At 55.0% G+C, this 16,097-nt stretch overlaps 1 protein-coding gene and 1 long non-coding RNA gene across 3 annotated transcripts in view; one reads left to right on the top strand and one right to left on the bottom strand.

The window, feature by feature from the left end:
- SEPTIN9 (septin 9) overlaps positions 1-16,097 on the top strand; it is a 164,592-nt gene that overhangs the window by 111,475 nt on the left and 37,020 nt on the right. The gene's annotated exons all lie outside the window — the stretch shown is intronic.
- Positions 4,149-9,422, bottom strand: LOC135228066 (uncharacterized). The gene is made up of 3 exons (XR_010318279.1): positions 9,216-9,422; positions 8,091-8,329; positions 4,149-7,901 (listed from the first exon to the last, which is right to left on the bottom strand). It is a non-coding gene; the product is annotated as an uncharacterized LOC135228066 (long non-coding RNA).

The raw sequence follows: 16,097 nt of genomic DNA, 5'->3' as shown, positions 1-16,097 counted from the left end.
GATCCAACAGAATATGGCAATTATCAAGCAATATCATTAAATTTACACCCAAGTAAAATTTTGCTGAAGATCATTCAAAAGTGGTTGCAGCAGTACATGGACAGGGAACTGCCAGAAATTCAAGCCAGATTCAGAAGAGGATGTGGAAACCCTGGTGGCGTAGTGGTTAAGTGCTATGGCTGCTAACCAAAGGGTCGGCAGTTCGAATCCACCAGGTGCTCCTTGGAAACTCTATGGGGCAGTTCTGCTCTGTCCTATAGGGTTGCTATGAGTCGGAATCGACTGGAATGGCAATGTGTTTGGTTTTGACTAACTAAAAGTTGGCAGTTTGGATCCACCAGCCATTCCTTGGAATCCTCATGGGGCAGTTCTACTCTGTCCTTTTGCGTCACTATGAGCCAGAATCGACTCAAGGGCAATGGGTTTTTTAATTGTGCTCATGAGGAACCTGTACATATACCAGCAAGCAGCTTCAGACAGAACAAGGGGGTACTGCGTGGTTCAATCAGGAAAGGTGTGTGTCAGGGTTGAATTCTTTCACCATACTTATTCAGTATGTATACTGAACAAATAATCTCAGAAGCTGGGCTATATGAAGAAGAACGGGGCATCAGGATTAGAGGAAGACTCATTAACAGCCTACATCATGCAGATAACACGACCTTGCTTGCTGAAAGCGAAGAGGTCTTGAAGCACTTACTAATGAAGATCACCAACCACAGCCTTCAGTATGGATTACATGATAAATGGAGAAAAAAGGTTGACGTTGTCAAGGATTTCGTTTTACTTGAATCCACAACCAATGTTCCTGGAAGCAGCAGTCAAGAAATCAAACGACACATTGCATTGGGCAAATCTGCCGCAAAGGACCTCTTTAAAGTGTTGAAAATTCATCTTAAAGACTAAGATGCGCCTGACCCAAGCCATGATATTTTCAATTGCCTCATATGCATGCAAAAGCTGGACAATGAATAAGGAAGACCAGAAGAGACTGACGCATCTGAATTATGGTGTTGATGGAGAATATTGACCATACCATGGAATTCCAGAAGAACAAGCAAGTCTGTCTTGGAAGAAGTACAGCCAGAGAGCTCCTTGGAAGCAAGGATGGCAAGACTTTGTCTCACATACTTTGGACATGTTATCAGGAGGGACCAGTCCCTGGAGAAGGACATCATGCTTGGTAAAGTCGAGGGTCATCGAAAAAGAGGAAGACCCTCAACGAGATGGATTGACACATTGGCTGCAGCAATGGGCTCAAACAGCAACAATTGTGAGTACAGGACTCGGCAGTGTTCCGTTCTGTTGTACGCAGGGTCCCTATGAGTTAGAACGAACTAGATGACACCTAACAACAACAACATGAACCATACACGGGACATTTACTGTTTCAATCATTTTTTAACGTACCTGTAAAAAAGAAAGTGCCCCGAAAATGTTTTAGGGACACCATTGGGGTTTTAAAACACAGATGCATGATATCTACCAATAATCAAGGCTCTTCATGTCAGCCAACTGGTTCAGCTTTCTCGCTTTTTTCATGCACCCCAGACGCCCCTTCCTCTCGGGGCTTCCTGTCCACGCTCCCATGCGTGTACTGAGACGAGAAGGGAAGACAGCATCTGCCGATCGTCTGCTTGAGCCTGGGTGGTGCCAGCCAGCACACACGCTATCTCCTTTTTCATGCTTCTCACTTGCTGGAGAGCCAGGACTCATTCTCCCCTTTCAGCAAATGAGAAAACTACCTCCCAGAGGTCCAGCAGTTTGCCCAAAGTCACTCGGCTGAGTAAGTGCCAGAGCTGGATCTGCACCCCTGGCCTTCTGCCCTCCAAGCCTGCGTTTCCCAGTTGGAATGGACAGCTGGGTGGCAGACAGCAGGCTCATAAGTGGGATGGCTGCCCTGGATCGTGATGCCCCAGTTTGTGGTCCAAGCCAGGGGAGGAAGGGGTTTCAATGTCCGCTTAAACAGCGTGAGGGGGTGTTCCAGTGGCTTCCCAGCCTCGAATTTCCTGTGCTGCCGGCTCTGGGAGGAAAGAATGGGGAAGAGGAGATGGCTGGGCTGTTTGGTTTGGGCCCAAGTCAAACAAGTTTCATAGTTTTCTGTTAGTGATGGTTTTTACCTGCCCTGGTACTTTAGCTGAAGTGCCTGGGCAGTGCAAATGGTTAACTGGCTCAGCTGCTAACAGAAAGGCTGGAGGTTCGAGTCCACCCAGAGGCACCTCAGAAAAAAGTCTTGGTGATTGACACCGGAACGATCAGCCATTGAAAACGTTGCAGAGGACAGTTACACACACGGGGCCACCATGAGTCTGAGTCAATTTGATGGCAGCAAACAACAATCTTTACAGCAGCAGATTGCCAGGCCTGCCTTCAGTGGTGTCACTGGGTAGGTTCAAACCACCACCCTTTAAGTTAGCAGGTGAGGGCACACCATTCGTGCCACCCAGGGACCTAGAAGTTCTCCGTGGGGTCATAATGTGTCTCCAGGGTTGAGAACCACTGCTTTTACCAAACCCATTTCCAGGAGCCAAGCAAATACCTTGGCCCTTTCTGCTCACTACCCACCCTGAGTCTCACAGCCACAGTTTCCTCCCCGCCACCCCCACCAATACCGAACAGTTTATTGTTTGACTCAATCCCACCCGTCTTGGCTGTGGAGCCTTAGTTTGGGTCTTTGTTTCAATGGTGGCAACGGTTGGTAAGGTGGTTCAGAGCATTGCACCTGATAGCCGACCTGCAGCACCCCCACCTGGCGGTCCTCCCCTCTCGCCCTCATGGAGAGCACTGACAGCTAGACACCCCCGCAGGTGTAACAGGTGGATCCTCGTTCGCTGTTGGTATTGAAAGTAACGCAGGGCCTGATGGCTTTGCTGCTGTGTGTTTAAAAACCAAATCCATTGCCGTTGAGTCGATTCTGGCTCACAGCGATCCTGTAAGACAGAGAGGAACTGCCCCATAGGTTTGCAAGGCTGTACTCTTACGGGAGCAGGCTGCCACATCTTTCTCCTGTGGAGCGGCTGGTGGGTTTGAACTGCAAACCTTTTGGTTAGCAGCTGAACGCTTTAACTACTGCATTACTGGAGCTCTCTTGCTGGGTGTGTAGGCTCCTGGTTTTCTGAGAGGGAGTGTATGTAGCCCTGGGGCACACTGGTTGTTGATGGGAGGCTTGGTCTAGTGGAGGTAAGGGCTAGGGCGGAAGTGTGCCAGGGTTGCTGCTAATCTGCTCTGGCTGACCACCAAGGGGGCCATCACCTATGAATAGTCCACTTGGCTGCTGCTGAGTAGTACCACAAGTTTTAAAAGTTAAGATATCATCAAATCGTTTATGAGACATGCTCTTGGTATAAACGTAGCTTTTCTGGAGAAAAAAAGGATGTATTAAGGTACACGAACGAAGATGAAGCCTAGTTTCAGCAGCCTGAAAGCAGAGGTGGGGTGTGCTTCTTAGAAAGGAGGAAGTATGGCCATTCTGCCGGAGGGCTCTACAAGTATTTATTGAAGCAACAGTGAGCAAGAGTCAGCTGGGGCAAGTTCTCCAAGCCAGCCTGTGGACTCCAGTGACACTAGGGGGATAGGAACGGTATGTGTGGGAGGTCGTCACGTTTGATGGGAGAAGTCAAGAGGGGCTCCCTGGAGGCGGTGGCATTTATCAGAGGGAATTTTAGATGGGGTCTGAGAGATGTCTTATACTTGGCTACCAACTTAAAGGTTGGTTCTTCGAGTCCACCAAGAGGTGCCTCAGAAGAAAGGCCTGCTGATCTACTTCTGAAAAAGGAGCCAGTGAAAACCCTAGGGAGCACACTTCTACTCTGACACACATGACGCCAATGGGCTTATATTTTGTTTGTTTTGTTTAGGAGAACTGTAGGGTGATGTGGAGACTTTGAAGTTTGTTTGGAGTGTACGGTCCTTAGAAAACAGCAGAAATTCAAGCTTGAACGTGGGCTGGCCAGCTCTCAAAGATCCTTGAACGCAGCAAGGACTTTCCACTTTAACAGAGGAGCCCCTGAAGCTGTTTGGAAGAACGAGGGCCCTGGTGGAAGGTCTAAGCGGAAGGGCTGGGCAGCCTGGTGGGAGGGAGTGAAACAGGAAGTGGGTGGCCTTGAGGGACCATGGCTGTGGTCCAGGGGCGACCATAGGGCCTGGTTGACCTTAGGTGGCTGGACAGGAAGGGATCGATTTGAGACACACTGGGGAGAGGCCGCCAGTGGGCTGGAGGGGTGAGGCTGGGGAAAGGCCAGAGTGGAAACCTGACTGCAGAAAAACGAGTGGCTCTTGAGCAGAGGGCAAACTGAGGCTGTGAAGAGGGTGGATTGACCTGCCTGCCCTCTGTAGGGATGTGGGCTGAGCTGGGGAGTCACGACCAGAGATAGAGATGTCAGTTTGGGGGTGATGGCCGAAACGAGGGTGGAAGTGAGATGGTCCTAGGAGACTAAGTCAAGGGGAGAAGAAGGTCCTTGTGTGCTATCTAACCCCTGCCCTGGGGGGTGTGGAGAAGACATTGCCAGGAGGGGCCTGGGAGGAGGGGTGGGGAGAAGCTTCCAGAAGGAGGAGGTGGTTAATGCATGCCAAATGCCGCCCTAGAGGTCAAATAGGGTGGAACTGGGTTTTGATGATGAGGGTTTTTTTCCAAGAGCTCAGTTTTAGTAGCAGTGTGGGCAGAAGCCAGAGGGTAGGGGTGAGGAGGGAGTGGGCAGTGGGGAGCTGAGGGCCGGGTATAGACCAGCTTCTAAGAGGCTTGGCTATTCAGAGAGGGAGAAGTCCGTAGTGTGAAGAAGTAGCTCCACCAAAGGAAGGGGGTTTGCTTGTGTTTTAAGGGGCAGCCTGAACTGTTCCCTTTGCTGAGGGAGAAGGAACCAGAAGAAAGAGAAAGACAACAACCCAGTAACAAAACAGCAAGCACAATGCCTCAGAGAAGCTTTGCTGAGGGTTCTCCTCTCCCCGACTTTGCATTCCTGGGGCCTGGCCTTTGCCCTGGGGCAGCATAGGGGTCCTCCCAGCCTTCCCATCCCAGGACCCTGCCGCTCCTGGTGCCTTTTCTAGGGTATGCTGGTGTGAAGGCCTGGTGCCGGGTGTATCTGTGTGTCCCTGGTACCCACATCACCGCAGTTTTAACCTGACCAGCCCCCCGCCCCTCCAGCATGGGGAGCCCAGTGCCGGTCCACAGAGTTGAGGGAACGATATTTTACTTGGCATCTGACTGTAAGCATCTGCTCTGTCCCGTGTGGGGTGTTGCCCCGGGTGAGCTGGAAAGGAGCTGGCAGGAGGCTGAGCTTTCTGCTCTTGATCCGCAGAGCCTCGCCGGGGCCTGGCGGGAGGACAGTGCAAGCTGGGGGACTGCGGGTGAAGGGGTGGTATGTGCATTCAGGCGCGTGCGCGCGTGCGTGCGTGTGTGTGTGTGTGTGTGTGTGTGTGAGAAGGCCCCGTGGAAACCACATCCCCTGGTTTCTGCTGATGCTACTGTGTGCTAGCAGTGTTCTCAGGAAGCATGTGGGTGCCCCTGCTTTGCTGGGGGGCGGGTGACAGTCTCAGAGACAGCCCCGTTCTCCCAGTGGGCTCTGTTGGAGTCCAGGGACCTGACTGCATTTGTGGCTTCCAGAGTCAGGACCCCTGTGCAGGACAGAAGGGCTGGCCAATGCCATTGCCTACCTTGGCCACCCTTCTGTTGGAGGGTCACTAGGAAGGACAGTAGGCACCACTCACAGGCAGCTGGGCAAATGGCTTATGGGCATCCTCATCAAGGGTGCCACAGGACCCCTTGTCAACCACTACCTGTTGGCCTGGTGGCCCAGCAAGGGATGGGGGGCACTTCCTCAGCTTTGGGATGAGTCTTTATGGGCAGGAATCCCCGGGTAATGCAAATGGCTAATGCACTCAGCTGTCAACAGAAAGGTTGAAGGTTCGAGTCCGCCCAGTGGTGCCTTGGAAGAAAGTCCTGGCATTCTGCTTTTAAAATATGAGCCCTCAAAAACCCTATGGAGCACAGTTGCACTCTGACACGAGTCATGAGTCAGAGCCAACTCCAAGCACAGTTTACTGGTCAAGCTCAGAGAACCCCAAGGATTACAGCCTTGGACAGTCTGACTTACCCCAGGCTGGGGGCTGGGCACCATATCCCCACCCTGGCTTGAACTACGCAGCCTTGAGTAGGTTCCCTTCCCAGCTCTGACCCCGTGTTTCTTCATCTGCAAAACGAAGTTATTCCAGGTCGTGGTGAGGATTGAGAGGCTATGTTGGTTTCATATTGCCTCTGTAACAAGTTACCACAAATTTAGTGGCTTAAGACAACACCGATTTATTCTTCTACAGTCCTGGATGTCAGAAGTCCAAAAATCTGGCTCACTGGGCTAAAGTCAAGGTATTGGCAGGGCAGGCTGCTTCTGGAGGCTCCTGGGAGAATCTGTTCCTTGTCTCTTCCAGCTTCTAAAAGCTGCTGGTGTTCCTTGGCTTGTGGCCTCATCGTCCCCATCTCTGACTCTATCATCACGTTGCCATATTGCACTGTGTTCACAGCTCCTGCTGCCTCCCTCTTATGAGGACTCTCGTGATTACACTTAGGGCCCAGTTGGGTGACCTGGGATTATCTCCCCGTCTCAAGATCCTTACACACGTCTGCAAAGACCCTTTTTCTAAATAAGTTCACATTCACAGGTTCCGGGGATTAAGACTGGTGTCCCTGGGAGCATCGTTCAGCCGACTACGGGGGCTCATGGCTTGTCTTAGGGGTCTTCTGGTATTAAGGTAGGAAACCCACTCACAATGGTTCGAGGAAAAAAATGAGACATTAAATTCTTTTCTAATAAGTGCAATTCTGTGTGAGATTAAAATAAATAAACAACAGCCTGACGAGTCAGTTCTTGGAAGCCCTGCCGCAGGGACAGCCAGCCTGTGGGCTGCTGAGGCATTGGGAAGGGCAGGAATTGAAGTAGCGTGGGTGCTGGCTATCCTCTCCCTGCCTTCCTTTCTCAGGGGCCCCTGCTAGTGCACTCTGCTCTTCTTTCATCTCTCACATTGCATGTGGCCCCCCAGTATCTTACCCATCCCCCAAGTCTGCTTGACCTCCAAGCTTCAGGGCCCTCTACCAAACAGGTTCCTGGTTCCACATTCCTGGGCTGGCCCCAAACCAAAAACCAAACCCGTCGTTGACTGTATAGGGCAGAGTAGAACTGCCCCATAGTGTTTCCAAGGAGCACCTGGTGGATTCAAACTGCTGAGTTTTGATTAGCAGCCGATCGCTTAACCACTGCGCCACCAGGGATCCTTCAATGGCCCAGCTCACCCATTTGAGCCAGGTCTCACTAGTCAGCCTGGGGGTCCACCTGTGGCTGGCTACCTTTGAGTCAGGTGTTCATCTCAGCATGAGCATCCAGGAAAGACAGAGAGTGGGGGCGGCTCAGAAGCATGTGGCCCCTGAGGCCTGGGAGGACAAGCCCCTGCTGGGCAGCATTCTGGCCAATGGGGTCACCCCTGGGTTGTTTCTGGATTTCTTTTTAACTCTATGAGGAGGTGGGTCAGGCCTGGCTGTTTACCCCTCTTCCCCTCAAGATCAAGTGCCCAGGAGACCCGGCTGTAACCCTGCCTCCCTCTGTAGGGCTGATGGTCCCTGACTCCACTCCCCCGCCACCCTATACCTCGGTTTCTCTCTCACTTACTCTTACGGTTTAAAAAAAAAATTAGTGGAGATTAAATGAGAGGATCCACGATGGGGTCTGTCTTTGGGTAGCGGTTTGCTCATTTTCCTTGACCTCCAGTTCCCCGGGGGACTGTCATCCGGAACCTTCTTTCTCGCCCATCAAGACAAGCAGGAGAATCACTTGTAGTGTGGGAAAAGGAGGTGGAGGTGTGTAGGGCATCCAATGTTTGGTGTCACTTCTCGGCACTGTCTCCCTGTCCCAGCTGTGCTGTGGTAGAAATGAAAAGCAGAGTTGTAAAGGCCTTTTCCAGAGTTGAGGGCCAGCAGTGGGGTGGGGGCCAGAACCCTGTTCTCCTGTCTTGGTCCTTAGGCATCTGCCTCCTCCCAGATGAAGTACCAGGAGTGGCCCTGCTAGAGGGGGTTGGGGAGGCGAGACCGGGCCTCTCAAGCTCCGTACTTCTTCACCCTTTGGGAGATAACACGTGAGGCTGTGTTGGCTCCTCTAGAATTCTCGCCTTCCATGTAGGAGACCCGGGCTTGATTCCCAGCTGACACGCCTCAGGTGCAGCCACCACCCATTTGTCGGCTGAGGCTTGCCTGTTGCTATGATGCCGAACAGGTTTCAGTGGACTTCCAGACTAGGACGGACTAGGAAGAAAGGCCTGGCGAGTTCCTGAAAATCAGCTAAAGAAAACCCTATGGACGTAAAAAAATGAAAAAATAAAATAAGCCTTATGGATCACAGTGGTTCAATATGAAACCAATCATGTGGATGGCACAGGACCAGGCAGCGTTTTGTTCCATTGTACATAGGGTTGCCATGAGTCAGGGGCCAACTTGATGGCAGTTAACAACAACAACAGCAGGGGTAACTGTAGTTAGAAAACATGGTGTGCGTCCTGGAGCTGGCCCTCAGGGCGTGGTGGTGACCGTCTGGTGGGATGGGCAGGGGCCACAGACTTCCCACCCCACAGTCCCAGGGAATCTTCTTTTGGGGAGGAAAGGGAAGCTATGTTTCTTGAATGACTGCTCTTCCTGGTCCTGGACATACCAGGCCTTGCTTAATTCCTGAGACTAGAGCTGGTGTTCCCATTTTACTGACTGGGGCGGGAAAATTGCACAGATGTTGGGTCACGGAACAAAGCTAGCCTGGGTGGAGAGGGGTCTTGGGTTCAGGTGTGTGACTTCAAAGCCCAGGTCTTTGGGATCCACCATGGAAGTGGGACGAGAACTCGGATCTGCAGTCCCTTCCCCAGACGCTCCAGACTCTGGCTCGGCTTCCAGAGGCCAGTGCAGCAGCTCCGTTCAGCGCAGGGGCAGGGAGGGGAGGGACAGCAGGCCCCTAAAGCCTTTAGGTCAAGCCCACAGACCTTGGGAAGTGGCTGGCAGGAGTGGCCAGGGCTTCTGCTGGGAGAAGCCAGCTTCTGAGGAGTCTAGAGGGTAGATAGGTGGGCATGGTTGCCTGCCTGTGTGACCAGTGGGCCGGCCGGGTGCCCCAGGGCCTTGACGACCAGCCACAGGGAGGAGGGTGCGGGATCTTTGAATGATACACATGAGAGCAAGCAGTGTGGGGTCCACTCACCACTTCCTCTAGTGGAGCGCCTCTCCCAAGTTTGCAGAGCTTCCTCAGGGCGGAGCGGCCATGCATGTGAGGGCTGGGCAGTGACTCCTCCAGGCAGCAGGAGGGTGGACAGTTGTCTAAGACACCCCTTCCCAGATGTCACCAAGGGGCTCCTTTCTACTCAGCTCATTGTCCCCGACCCCAAGCAAACCCCTGAAGCTCCCCCAACCCCCCCCCCCGCCCCCCGCCCCGCCTCGAATGCTTTTCTGGTGTTCTTTCGGCCTGGCCTGCAGCCACTCCTGGCCTGGGAGCCATGACTCACTGGGGCCAGAGGTCATGGCACGCGCACACGGGATGGGCCCAGCTCCCTCCTACGGGACCACTGAGCCCATCCGCTGGGTCCCCTGCAGGCCAGCGGAGAAGGAAGAGCTAGAGACTCACTGCCAGGCCCTCGGGGCTGGAAAAGCAGGCAGGAATCAGAATCTGCAGCCGGAGGCTCCTGGGAGCTCGGGGTGACTGGCCGCCACCTCCACCTCCCCCAGCGCCAGCCCCAGCTTCTCTCTGCTCCTTCCGTCTGCTGGAACATTGTCAGCTTCACACACTCTGATAGTTGGGGTGCACACAGAGGTGGCTGCTCCCTGGCACCCAGATGCCTGGAGCAACGGCTCGGGGCTGTAGGTCTAGACCGTATGCTGCAGACACTAGTGGCCGAGGACCCTCTCTGGCACTGCCCAGAACTCGGCTGACCCACCTGCATCCTAGGTGTGGGTGTTGCTGCTAGCCCAGCTGAGTGGGTGGGGGTCAGGATGGGTGTGGGGGTATGCAGGGCAGGGCTGTGGGGAGTGAGGGCGCCCCGGGCAGTGCTGGATTCTTGGCAGTGTGCCGAACCCCAGCCTGGAGCAGGGCCGGGAGGAAGGGAACGGTGACCCTGCCTACCAGACAGACTTGTACAAGTGCAGGGGACAGCGCGGCAGGGTGACCAGCCAGCCAGGTGAGCTCTCCTTAGCTCTTCCCGGGGGGCCACGCCACTTGCCCTTGGGGTTTCTCCCCATGAGGTGACTCTGGAACCGGCTCCTTGGTTTTCCCTCAGCATGCACAATGCGCCCACGAGGACCTCAGTCTGATGCCAGGCCCCAGTCAGGGAGCCCCAGGCCCGGGAGGTGGCGCTGTGCCTCCTCCTCCCCTACTCCTCGCGCCCTGCCCCGTTGGAGGCAATTCCTTGCCGAGTTCCCTGTCCTCGCCATCCGCTCCCTACCTCTGCCCTGCGCTCTGGGAGGCTCCTTGTTCCGCGCGGCCACAAAGCCCCTTTGATCCTCGCCTGCTCGCTGCTCGGCTCTGAGCCATGTGACCGGTGGGCGGACCCAACGCCCGAGTCCCGTCCAGCGCAGCGGCCCGGGCTCAGCTGCTGGGTGAGTGCTCTCTCCCTTTGTTCTTCCCAGGCTCCCACCGGCCGCTCGGGGGGGCCTTCAGGTGGTGTGACCACCAGGCAGGCCCCTGCTGGCCGCCGAGAGTGGCTCTGGGGATGCGGTGGCCGTGGGACCCAGAGTGGTCATCGCTGCGCCTCCCGGGTCCCTGCTGGCTGGGCAGGACAGCTCCTGTCCCAGAGAAGGGCAACAGGACGCTAGGTCTCCACAAGGGGACCAGATTTTGGGCCGCTGAAGAGAAGAAAGGGGCTTTGTGCGGCCACAGCTATCTCTTTGTAAATATTTGGCCAGCTCAGCCGAATGGTTCAGTCCTCCTCCTTTTGGGAGTTTCTCGGAGAATATTGCTCCTTGCAAGGGGCTTCCCTGACTTCCAGGAGGTCTGGAAGACTTGCACATGAGCTGCTGCTTTCTCTTAGAATAATTACGCCCAGCCTGCCAATTGCTCGGAGCAGGGGACAGGTTGGGGATGCGTTTGGACAGACGTTGGGAGGCCGGAGTCAGCAATTCCGGGGCGGCCAGCCTCTTTGATCTCGGAGTTTCTGCTGCAACTTGTCTTTAGATTCCTGGGATATGTTTTGGATATGCAGGATGTTCCTGGAAAGGGAGGGTGGCTGTGGTAGGGTGGGAACTGGCTGGAGAATGGGGTGTGGGGGTGTCCACTAGCTGAGTCCACCCTAAGGGGCAGGGGTGAGGATGCAGCTTCTTGAAGAGGACAAGCCTCAGAAGGGGCTTTTCAGCTGAGCCAAGGTTCTGGGAGAACCCCGAGAAACAATCCCATGGCTGCCCGGAGCTCGTCTCCTGCCTGCCACAAAGCAGGGACAAGATGCTGCAGGGACAGTGCCATCTGCTCTGGAAACTCTGTCCCAAACATCCCCTGGGACTCCTTTCTGATGTGAGATCTGCTGGCATTTGTGTGCGAGGTTGGAGGGGCGGGGGGGGGCATCAGCCTGCTCACCAAAGAGAAGTTTGAAATTCCTTTCCTTCAGAAAAATGCACTGGCAGCAGGCCGGAGGGGTGGGTTTCTGGCAGATCTCCTGTGCTGGGTGGGCGCAGGGACAGCCCCAGCTGTGCTGAGTGGGAATTTGGTTTGGCTCCCCGCACAGAAAACTTGTTAAGTAGGCAAAGGCCCTGTGGCCCTGTAAGTGTGTGTGGTTCCCCCTTCATTCACCTTTACCTTGAAACTTAACGGGGCCTCTGTCAGGGTTTATTACATCGATGTCATTTTTCCCTTGGCAACCTAGCCCAGCCCATTGCCATCCAGTTGATTCTGATTCGTATCAGCCCAGGGGGCTCCTTTTCAGGAAATACAAGGAAGAACACACTCATTTAACCATTTGGCGGAGAAACCCGCGTCCTGGGCCCTCTTGAATGGGGCTGTCTTTGGAAAGGTAGGATCTTTGCTCTATCCCCTCCTGGAGTCATTTTTTTGGGGGGTTACAATGTGGCTGTAGAAAGAGGGGAGATGGTGCAAACAGTTAATGTGCTCAGCTGCTAGCCAAAAGGTTGCAGGTCCAAGTCCACCAGAGGTATCTTGGAAGAAAGGCCTGACCGTCTACTTCCAAAAAGTTAGCCATTGAAAACGCTGTGGAGCACACTTCTGCTCTGATACACCTGGGCGCGCCATGAGTCAGCGTTAACTGGGTGGCTACTGGCTGGTGGAAGGAGAACTCTTCTGTGGTTGACGTTTTTATTTCATCTCTGGGGACGGGAGTTGAGCTGACTGCTCCCCTCCCCTACTAAGTGTCCCCACTGAGTGTCATCATTATGTTCTGGCACCCACACATGATTGCACCTACTGGTTTATGGCTGCATTCCCACCTGACTCTGCGCCCTGTGAACTGGCCTTGTAGCTGCGTTTCGCTCCCAGGTCACACTCAGTGGTGACAGCCAAATCAGGTGGCATGTGTGGAGGACCTGCTGTGTGCCAGGGCCTCTGGGGATTCCGAGATGGAGGAGACAGGGTTTCTGGCCTCAAGGAGCCCGATTTTGATGGTTCCTCAGTCACCGGGCAGAATGTAGCAAGTGTGTCACTGGCCACACTCAACCCAAACAAAGTGGCCCTTCTTGGGGCCTGGGGTCACTTCCTGAGCTCCAGGCCCACTGCCCTGGGCTTCAAGGGCTTCGAGGACAGGGCTCAGAGCTGTCACCCCCCAAAACCCTCTGTTGTCTTGATAACAAGAGTCTCTGGGTTGACTCAACTCCCCTCCCCTCCCCATCCCTGAACTACCATATCCTCCCAGCTTCCTGTTGTCACTGGCTGGTCTGAACTGCTCCTGTCAGATAGATAGGGTTCTGACGCAGGGGTGAGGCTGTGAACGTCCTGGGGGCCGAGGTGCGCTGAGACAAAAGGGGACCCCCGCATGCTCACAGACCCACCAGTCTGCAGCCCCACAGGGCTCTCTTACAGAAGTGATTTCACTGAGCCTGAGCGCTGACTTATTTGAATACCTTGAAAACAGCAGTCTTGTGCTGGCTACCTGCCCTACCCGTGATGTTTCTGGGCCTCCTCCAGTGCTCATTGGGCAGGACAGCTTTATTTTAATGTGTGTGGGGGGGGACAGATGCTTGGTGACCCATGGGGGCCATCAAGCCTCCCACACGCATCCTGTAGCCCTGCTCTGCCTCGGTCCTCAGCACCCCCCCCCCCACCTTAGCATAAGTCACTGCTGCCACCTGGACTTTGGGAGTAAAGGTGTGGGGGTGATGATCCCCGAGGACCATAGCTTCCTGCACCTACCAGGTGTTTAGGGATGCCTCCTGCAGAATCATAGCCCTTGTCTGGGCTTCTGCACACAGACTCCCAAGCCTTCCAGCTCTAAGCTTTCATTTGTTTATTCAGCGTCAACCTGGTTGCTCCGACAGGTGGAGACCTGCATCCAGGAGCCCAGTGAATCTTCTGAAGCCTTCCCAGGAACGAGGGTGGCAGGCTGGGCACGACCAGCTCTCTGCAAGTCTGTTTGATAAGGAAGTCACAGGTCTAACTATGGGCTGTGAGGGTCTCTTGCCCCCCTCTGAAGGTGGGGAGGTGCTGGCATACCCCACACCCAAGACCCCCAGCCTGCCTGTCTCTCAGTGGCTCTTTAGGGCCATGGTCCAGGACTGGTAGAGCAGTGGGTAGAACGTCCTGCAGCCTGGGCTCCTCCCTGGGTGTGTGTGTGGGTGGGAGCTTCAAATCCATCCCTCGTCCTCTTTCTCTTCCCTTTTTTTCACCCCTGGGAACCACACACTGTCCTGCCAGGCTCAGAGAGGTTAATGCAGGGGGGGTGGGGGTGGTGTGTGGTTCCAAGCTCCGGTTCTGACTTCGTCCCATTTTCTGCGGGCCAAGCAGCCACTTCCTGAGTCTGTGCTCGCTGTTCCCACCCAAAGTGGGTTAACGGTCAGGTTGCAGGAGTTCCTTCACCCAGCTGATTCAGAGCTGGGTTCCAGGGAGAGCTCCCTGGGCCTTGGTTTTGCGGGAGTGGGTAGCTCTCGGGGCTAGGATTTCCAGCTCCTCCGAGCACAGAGCAGAGAGGACTGAAAGGTGACAGAGGAGGGACCCATTTTTCAGGACTCTCCCCAGCAGCCACGTCAATGCGATTTTTTAATTTGGCTTCACTAACTGGATCATGGACAAAGAGCCTCCAAACTTATTGCCACTCTCTGGAAGCTGGGGGTGAAGGACACCTTGGGTGAAATGCCCACTCCTGAGTCCCAGAGCTACACTGGAAACCTCATCTCCGGAGTTGGGGCTAGGGGGCTGACCTTGGTGGAGTCCCTGACGCTGACCCCAGTATAGCCTTGGAGAAGGGGGTTCACCAGCCACTGTTCGTCCATGTGCTCTGCTCCATCACGCCTGGTGTGCAGCCCCCCTTTCTGGGCCTGCACCCCAGATGGTTGCCTGCTTCTGCCCTGCCCTGCCCTGCCCTGCTGGCGCTGGGCACCAAGTGCCGGGTGTAGCGGTCATGCGAATGCTGAGCGTCCTTGGTGGTATTCGCCAGTGGAACATGTGGGGACCCCTCCTCCTCCGATATCTCAATCTCTTATCTCCAGGCCTCGTTCCAGGTGCCTGTCACAGGTCCTCCGACACTGGAGGACAAGATGAGTCTCCTGGGCCTGGGAGGCAGGAGCAGAAAATCCAGCTCCTAGTTGGAGCCACGCCCACTGAGCAGATCCAGCCCCAGGTGGCCGGCCCCCCTCCAGCTGCCTGCTCTCACTAGACTGTGAATGTGCACAGTGATTGTCTCATTTACCTGCTTGTCATGTGTCCTGTTCCGGGACCTCACAGGTGCTTGTGCAATTAATGTTGGAATGAATGAATGGTTTGCATTGTGCCACCACATTTTTTTCAAGTTTCATCCAAATATTTTGTGGTATTTTGAAGGCTCCGCTCAGGAGAACCTTGTAGAATAGCCATTCTTCCTGTTCTCTCTTTACACGTCTCTTTTGAGGGTTTTTAAGAAGAAAAAGTCAAAGACCAGCATTTCTTCGGTGATAAAGTACACCCTCCCCAAGGACAGGGGACTGGACGGAATGACTCCCCGCATGCCCCAGTGCCCAGGGAGGATTGGGGTCCCCATTGCTTGTTGTCCTTTGTTCCTGTCTGCCAAGGCGTCACTTGTGTGGCCCTAAAGACTGATAGGTTGGACAGTGGCCCCATTGAGTCAGAGCAAGAATCACTGTTTGTAGCTGGGGGGGGCTGGGGTGGGAGGAGCCAAGGGCAGGCAGGGCAGTAGGGCCCAGCACGTGGCCCAGCACATGACCGGAGGAGGGACAGGGAAGCTGGAGGAGGAACAGGGAACCCGGAGGAGGAACAGGGAAGCCAACAGTGGTAAGAGCAGGCGGGGCATTTCAGCCTCCCCCAACCCCGAGTTCTCAGCCCGCTGGCCCCTCACCTGTACCAGGCCATGTGGTGAGGAAGGGCAGGGAGCTAAGGGAGGTCAGTTTGCAGACCACACACTCTGCTGTGCCTTGCTGTCAACCCTCCCTCTCATGGCTCTGCTGTCAAGAGTCCCTCAGGGCTGGGCTCTAGTGGCCGGAATGGGGCTCCCATGGACACAGCTGGGCCCCCCACGGCCAGTGCTGGGCCCTCGCAACCATGGTTGAGCCCCCACAGCTAGCATCTGCCCCCAGGCAGCTCAGGGACCTGGTGGCCACAGCTGGGCCCCCATGGCCAGGCTGGCCTCTGTTGACTTAGTCAGAGGATGGCTGAAGGGACATGCCACGCAGCTGGCCTGATGCTGGCAGCTCTCAGCCTGGTTGCTCAGGTCTCACTGGGGCTCAGCCTCCCCTATTGTCAGAAGTCTGGAGTCACACCCTCAAACCCCAGGTGTCCTTGGCGAGTGACCTCAGCTCTCGGAGGCTCAGTGAAGCAGTGTGATGACATGGCCCAAAGGAGGACAGCGAGGAAGCAGGGTACTAGGCTGGTGCAGAGCCAGCACTGTGGCGCTCAGCCTCCTGCTCACTCCCTGCAGAGCAGTGGCCTCAGTCCAGGCTGCACCCT

The sequence above is a fragment of the Loxodonta africana genome, chromosome 18 (assembly GCF_030014295.1).
Source record: "Loxodonta africana isolate mLoxAfr1 chromosome 18, mLoxAfr1.hap2, whole genome shotgun sequence".
Taxonomy (NCBI): Eukaryota; Metazoa; Chordata; class Mammalia; order Proboscidea; family Elephantidae; genus Loxodonta; species Loxodonta africana.
This window is presented reverse-complemented; position numbering and strand designations above follow the sequence as displayed.